The following is an 8,171-nucleotide window of genomic DNA, read 5'->3' as shown; positions in this document are numbered from 1 at the left end:
ACCTGCCTCTTTTAGTCACCTGTCCTGCTGTAGCTGCAAAGTTTCAAAATTTATCAGTGTATTTTTCTTCTTCCCTAGATTATTTTCCATGTTAGTTCTTCAAAACTATCCATATAGTGTTCTTAAAGGTAGTCCAAATAGTTCTGTTAATCTTCAAGCTACTAAATTATTCTCTGATTTATAAAAAGCAGTGTATGCTTAAGGAGGAAACTAAAATGGCAAAGTAAAACACAATGAAAAATAAGATTTAATTAGGCAGAAATTATTTGATACCATTAGTAGTATTTTGATATTGTTCCTTTCACTCAATATCTCAAGTTTAGAAGATACAGTACACACACCTGTATGTACATATAGTATTATACATAACTTTTCAGGAAATATTTTCTACCTAAACTATACCAAGAATTTTTCACATTAGAAAATATCTTTTAAATACTATTTTTTCAGAGTTGTGTATTCCAGTATATGAATATGTATATTTCGATGCAATAATACTGTGATAATTAACCTTATGTGTATATATATATTCTTGGGCAAATCTAATGATTAATTCCTTGAGATGTTCTTGTAGAGTCAAAATTACTAACAAAAATATAGCATTTAAAATTTTTTTGCTTGTGCATGTGTATACTATGTGTTTGTATGCACGTTCATGTGTATGTGCATTTTAATGAATGTGGAGGTCATTAATCACCCTCCACCTTATTTATTTGAAGCAGTTTCTCTCATAGAACCCAGAGCTCAATGGTTCTTCTAGTCTAGCTAGCCTTGAGATGCACATCTCCATCTCTCAAGCACTCTGCCATGCCTAACATTTACTTGAGCATTCCTTACTCTTGCACAAAAAACACTTTCACCAGTTAAACATCTCCGCAGCCCCCAATACAGCATTTTAAAAATTCAACCCATATTGGTAAATTTCCTTCCAGTTGTACTTATTCATGGGCATACCTATTCTACTCTGCTCTCACCAACATTGAATGTTATATTGAAAGGAAAAAAGAAAAAAATATGGTATTTGGATCAGATGAAATAAGTTGCAGAAAACGCAGGGCTTGTATACAATTCCTGTAGTAGAGATGTTTGGCTGAAAACGATGATACCAAGTACCTCTTTTTTTTCTTATTAGTTTTCTATTCAGCAGATACAGGCAGTTTGGTGCCATTATTAGGCTCATCCGTGACCTACCGCCTCCCCATTGGTCCCTCCTTGTTGAGGTATGTGGGTCATGCTTTGAGGGGTTAGCCCACAGTTATGGGTAGGATAAATGTCTCTGCATATAATGACCCAACAAGTGGCTCTGACATTCTTTCCGCCCCCTCTTCTGCAAAACTTCCCTGAGCCATGTTGGGTTCTTTTTTGGTCTGCTCCAGTGATGAGGTGCTGGGGGCCTCTGAGGCTCTGGCTCTCTGATTTGGGAGGAGTTGATTTTTCTCTGTGTTGATCTCCTTCCCTCTTGTGCTGGTATCTGGTTCGCCAAGAAAGCAGCACCCTTGCTTGTTTTACCGATTTCTCTTAGTTTCAGCCGGGGCCCTTTTGAGGTATGATGGGTTGGCTCTCTCCTTAGTATCTACATCTATCTGAAAAAGAGAAGCAGATTCTCCAATGGAGAGTAAGTTAGCATCAGGGCAAATATGATAACCCTTATTATTTTTTTTATAGAGAATTTAATAGGTGTAGTCCCTCTTGTAGCTCATGATTGGGGGTAGCTTGATATTGGAGAGATGGCTTATGTTTGGATATGGTTCTGACTTGTTTCCCAGCTCCAGCTATGGGTCCCATACCCCTGAGGGGACCAGTTGGCTAAATCAAGAGCAGTTGGTTCCCCACCATGGCTGTGTGCCACTATTGCACTGGTGTGGGCATCACAACCCGTTATTTGTTGCTAAGTAGGTTAGACCATGAGTTGCTTGGACAGCTATTGGTCATTTCCCCCAGTCGCCCATGTAGCACCTTCTGGCACTAGATATGCTGACTGTCTGGGGACTGACTCTCTCCTGACTTCCAGCCATTCCATTCCATTTTACGTGTCAGCTGCATGTGGAGTCTTCAGCAATAGGGTCTTACCACTAACCTTTGGTGGGTCATCAAGTACTCTGACAGAAATCTGTCATTCCTTTAGGAAACCTTGTAGGTTTCTATGATCAAAAGCTCATTGTGGATGATAGCCCCATGCTGGTACTGGGAGTTACAGGTCAGTGCCCACTAAAAAAAACGAGGAAAAATATACCTAATATACAAGAGTTAGAGAGGAGAGAGAGGGAGAGGGAGAGGGAGGGAGGGCAGATGTAGAAGGTTTAGGTTAGACTTGATCCTACCCTCTCCAGTGTCTTGTGGTTCAGGTATTTCCTGTAAGGGCCTGGTGAAGGTTCAGCCATTTGGTCTGCCTTTTTTTTTTTAATTAATTAATTAATTTATTTATTTATTTATTTGACAGCGACAGACACAGAGAGAAAGACAGATAGAGGGAGAGAGAGAGAATGGGCGCGCCAGGGCTTCCAGCCTCTGCAAACGAACTCCAGACGCGTGTGCCCCCTTGTGCATCTGGCTAACGTGGGACCTGGGGAACCGAGCCTCGAACCGGGGTCCTTAGGCTTCACAGGCAAGCACTTAACCACTAAGCCATCTCTCCAGCCCTTGGTCTGCTTTTTAGGAAGTAGAATTTTATGGTACCATTGCTGTTTGGGTCTAGATTCCCACCCCTTTCGATGCCCTCCCCTCCCTCCCCATCCATCCTAGTGTCTAGTCCACGAGATGCTTGCTGGGTATGTAAGGTAAAACTCTTTAGAACTGCACCCGACAATATATGAAGAAGCTGATGAGGAAGAGGGAAAACCTGCCAAGTGGAAACGGCATCCTTAGCTGTGCTCCCGAGAACCAACAACGAGGAGAAAATGGAGGAAGGGGAAGAAGGGGAGGAGGAGGAGGACCCAGTCCTCTTCCCAGTGGAAATGTATGCGTGCATCTACACAAGTATTAAATGGATACTGAGTTTGACTTGAAGAAGTTTTAGATATGCAGTTGATGCATTATGAGGAATAGTCCTCTCATGCACTTTCCATAACATTTATTTGTTTACGTTGCTGTTTTGTTTTTGTTGATCAAGGTAGAGTCTCACTCTAGCGCAGGCTGACCTGGAAGTCACTCTGTAGTCTCAGGGTGGCCTCAAACTCACAGCGATCCTCCTACCTCTGCCTCCCCAGTGCTGGGATTAAAGGCATGCGCCACCACATCCAGCTACTTTTCTACAATATATGCCACATACATTTTTCTAGTCTTTGTGGGCTTGCGTTCCTTTTTCTCAATTTTTAAACATTTATTTACTTGAGAGAGAGAGAGAGAGAAAGGAGAGAGGAAATGGCAGATAGAGGGAATGGACATTTCAGGGCCTCCAGCCACTGCTAATGAACTCCAGACACATACATCACCTTGTGCATCTGGCTTAAGTGTGCACTGGAGAATTGAACCTAGGTCCTTAGGCTTTGTAGAGCTTTAACCACTAAGCTGTCTCTCCAGTTTGCATTCTTTTAAAAAAATTATTATTCATTTGCAAGGAGAGAGAGATAGAGAATGGGCACATCAGGGCCTCTCACCACTGCAAACCAACTCCTGGTGCCTATGCCACTCTGTGCATTTGGCTTTACCTGGGCCCTGAGGAATTGAAGCCACGCAGTTAGAATTTGCAAGCAAGCATGTTTAAGCCATGAGCCATCTCTCCAGTCTGCAAAATGTTTTTAATGTTTAAAAAATACACTTTCAGGGCTGGAGAGATGGCTTAGCGGTTAAGCGCTTGCCTGTGAAGCCTAAAGACCCCAGTTTGAGGCTCAATTCCCCAGGACTCATGTTATCCAGATGCACAAAGGGGCGCATGCGTCTGGAGTTCCTTCGCAGTGGCTGGAGGCCCTAGCATGTCCGTCTTCTCTCTATATATATCTGCCTCTTTCTCTCTCTTTCTGTCCCTCTCAAATAAAATAAAATAAAATACTCTTTCATTTGTTAACACTTTTGAATAGTCAAACATTGTGATTTGCTTATTTTTTATATATGTATTGAAATAATTTCGAAAGTATAAAAAGTTGCAGAACATAGTGTAAAGAACTTTTTTGTCCTACCCAACATACTCATCAAAGGGTAATGTGTGGCCATGTTGATTTTATTGTCTTCTCCCTCTTCAGATTACTTGGGAATAAAGGCAGGCATTATGTCAGCTTCCCCTTTCATTACATCCCTTTTGAATGCATAGTCTAAAAGCAAGGATATTCTCTTCCATAGCCACAGTTTAATTACCAAAATCACAATGTTATTTACAGACCAATTTAAGTTTTAGTTATCCCTGTACTGTGGAAACCACCTACCTTTACTTCCAGGATCATGTCCTGCATTTAGATGCCTTCAGTCTCTTTAAGTCTGAAACAGTTCCTCAGTTTGGGTGCCTACCTCATTGCTAGTCAGTTGCCTAACTTTCCTATGTAGTCATTGAAAGTTTAATGTCATACGAACCCTGCTCAGTCCCAGGCAACCTGAGATAACACCACCTCATAACTATCACCATTTTCAAAGAGTTCAGGTCATTTTTTTTTTTAACGAAGTATGTCAAGATCTTTACTGTGAGAATTTCTTATTCACAGTAGTAGACGTGATGCATATAGAAGCATACAAAAGCAAGCAAAGGGAAAATACAATCTATATGAAATAAAACATTAAATATTCATATATTATTTCAATTCAAATATATGTATGTCCATGTATCTATGTACAGTATTTTACGTATATATTTTTGTATGTAATGCACTCTCTCTCTCTGACTAGGATATACTCTAGGCTGCCTGGAACTCATTGTGCAGGCTGGATGATTCTCCTCCCTCAGTCTCCTGAGTACTGGGATTACATCCATACAGCACCACACTTGCTTCTTTGGGACTTTTGAAAAAATGTATTTATTTATTTATTTATCTGCAAAAACGAGAAAGAAAAAGAGAAGGTATGGGTGCCACTGCAAATGAACTCCAGATGCATGTGCCACTTTGTGCATCTGGTTTTAGGTGGGTACTGGGCAATCAAGCCCAGGCTGCCAAGCTTCGCAAGCATGTACCTTTAACTGCAGAGCCCCAGGATGCTTTTTAGGATCGGGATTGAACCCAGGCTTCCCACCTGCTGAGCAGGAGGGTCTTTGCCACTGAGCTCCGTTACCAATTGTAAACATACAAAAATTTTACTAAGAGATGTTAATTGTTATGCTCTATTATAAACATTTTCCCACTTGTCATTCATCTCTTCACTTATTTATGCTGTGTGAGGTTTTTCTTTATTTTACCACTTGAAACTTTGAAGTCATACATACATTGTCTCTCTGGCAAGATGGACATTTGCAGCAGTACACGTGGATCTGTTAATGGTTGTACTGCCAGTTCTCAGCACGGTGGCTGGCACCATGCTGTGCCATAAACACCAAATAAATAATCATCTTTTTAGTTTCACATTTTGTCTTTATTTTTAAAAGAATCCTTGGGAGCTGGAGAGATGGCTTAGCAGTTAGGGCATTTGCCTGCATAGCCAAAGAACCCAGGTTTGATTCCTTAGGACCCACATAAGCCAGATGCACGGTGGCACATGTATCTGGAGTTCGCTTGCATTGGCTGGAGGCCCTGGTATATCCATTCTTTCTCTGTCTCTTTCTCAAATAAATATAAAATATCTTTAAAAAAACAAAAGAATGCTTGAGTGGGCTGGAGAGATGGCTTAGTGGTTATGGTGTTTGCCTGCAAAGCCAAAGGTTTAATTCCCCAGGACCCATGTAAGCCTGAAGCATAAGGTGGTGCATGTGTCTGGAGTGCGCTTACAGAAGCTGGAGGCCCTGGCATGCCAATTACCTCTCTTTCTTTCTCTCTCTCTCTCTCTCTCTTATCTGCTACTCTCTTACTCTCTTAAAGAAATAAAAATAATTTTTTCAAGAAAGAAAAAAAATGTTTGAATAAAAAAGAATCCTTGGGCTAGAGAGACAGCTTAGTGGTTAAGGCATGCCTACAAAGCCTAAGAACCCAGGTTTGGTTCCCCAGTACTCATGTAAGCCAGATGCACAATGTGGTGCATGTGCCTGGTGCTTGTTTGCAGTGGCTGGAGGCCCTGGCGTGCCCATTCTCTATCTGCCTCTTTCTCTCTCCCTCTCTCAAATAAATAGACAATAAAAAATAATAAATAAAAAAACTGAGTCAAAAAACTCACATTTACATTGTTACTTCTAAATCTTCACACAGCTTAATATTCTTATATCCCATTAATGTATTTTGCATTTACTTTGGTGCTCAGCCTAGGATAAAGACTATTTTACCCTTAAGAATAATTGTTCCAGCACTATTTATAAAACTGACTGTTTTCTTACGTAGACTTTAGAAATGTCCTTAATTGTATGCCGTATCTTACAGTCTCATGATGATGCCTGACAGCACATTGTATTCTATTTCCACAGCCCCTTGTCTGGACACTCTCTTCTTCAGGGGAGAGGAGAGAAGAAGGGACAGCAGGAAGGAAGGGACTACAGAGAACACGCGCTTCATCCAGGACCTGTCTGAAGTGGTTTACATCTTACCACCATTGTGGTCTTGGGCAATTTCCTTTTCTCCTGATGTAATTTCCTTCTCTGTATAATGAAGATACAAATAATGTCTACTTAAGGATTTGTTGAGGATAAAATGAGTTTCTGTCAGCACAGGGCAATAGTGCTTCACTATGGAATATTTGCATATTACTTTTGAGCATTTACACTATCATTCGATAACACTGTATGTTTGCGGTTTACTTTCCTCTGTACCATTTCTGTTTTCTTTCTGACCCTATTTATGACCTTGACTGGTATCTGTTGTGAACGTCTTTTCTTTGGAAATAGAGCCCACTGTCAAGACACTGATAAGTACAGATATCTTTATTTTACAAAAAACAACAGAAATAAATAAATAAGTAAAAACACTTTTGTCTTTTGAGTTTTTCAAGGGAGTCTCTCACTCTAGCCCAGGCTGACCTGAAATTCACTATGGAGTCTCAGAGGAGCCTTGAATTCATGGCGATCCTCTTATCTGTCTCCCCTCTGCCACCATGACCAGCAGGAACAAAACAAAAAGTAACAAAAACTTGCAGGAAGTTCTGAGGAATCTGATGAAAGGCCATAAAGGAATTCAAGTAGCTTTGCTAATTTTCTATAAGTGCAAAATGATTTCAAAGTGAAAAGTTAAAAACTAAGGAGGAAAAGACAAAACAAAGTCTATAGCCCTGGAGGAAAAAATATATCAAGTTTGAGCTTCATAACATTTGTTACTCATGTGGTCGCTTTAAGCTTCATTGTAGGTGTGGTGTGGGAACTTGCTGGCGGTGAGTGGAAGAACCATTAGCTGTGAATGGTACAGCAGCGAATAGACCAGAAAGATTTGGAGGGATGATTCTGTGGGTAACAGGCTGTCATTGACGCAACACTTACATAGGCTAGGTGCTTAACAAAGTCCAGTTAAAAAAAAAAATCAGGAAAAATTCCTCTTGGAATTTCCAGTCTTCTTAATAAGGAAAATAAAAGCTTAACTTTCAGGGATAGGGGAGTGCAAAATCAGAAGGTGGACTTTCCAGTGTGACAGTACTGTGGAAAGATAGGGACTTGTGTTTAAAAAGAGAAAAGAGAGAAATCTGTCAGAACATGGGAGAACTGATTCAAATTGGTGAGGTTGTGATGTGTCTGCGTGCCCTTGCATGACCGCGCAGCATTAATGCACACCTGTAATCGGGTCAAGGTCAAGGAGAAGGTTAAAGAGAAGGTGGGCAAAGGCAGAACTGGCTCAGGGGTGGCACTGGTACAACAGTGAAGGAGAGGACGGTAGTGGCCCGGACCATCTAGCTGGTTCACAACCCCAGTGCGGCTGCAAGGACAGGGCACAGGAGCGTCTCAGGCGTGACGAGGGAAGATAGTAAAGGAAAAGACGGGCTGGGAGGCGCTCAGGACGCCGACACGAGACCGCCAAGGGAAGACGCTCAAGTCACCCGCCGCCCGCCGCGGAGCTGGAGCGTCCTCGCTTGCGCGCCCAGGGCGCGGCTGGCCCGGGGCAGACCCTGCCCCACAGGCCGGAGCAGGGGCGCCAGGGGCCGGCGTTAGGGTGGGGGAAGGTTGCGGGGAGGTGTGCAGTGTGTTT

The sequence above is a fragment of the Jaculus jaculus genome, chromosome 19 (assembly GCF_020740685.1).
Source record: "Jaculus jaculus isolate mJacJac1 chromosome 19, mJacJac1.mat.Y.cur, whole genome shotgun sequence".
NCBI classification, from domain to species: Eukaryota; Metazoa; Chordata; class Mammalia; order Rodentia; family Dipodidae; genus Jaculus; species Jaculus jaculus.
Note: the sequence above shows the minus strand (reverse complement) of the source record.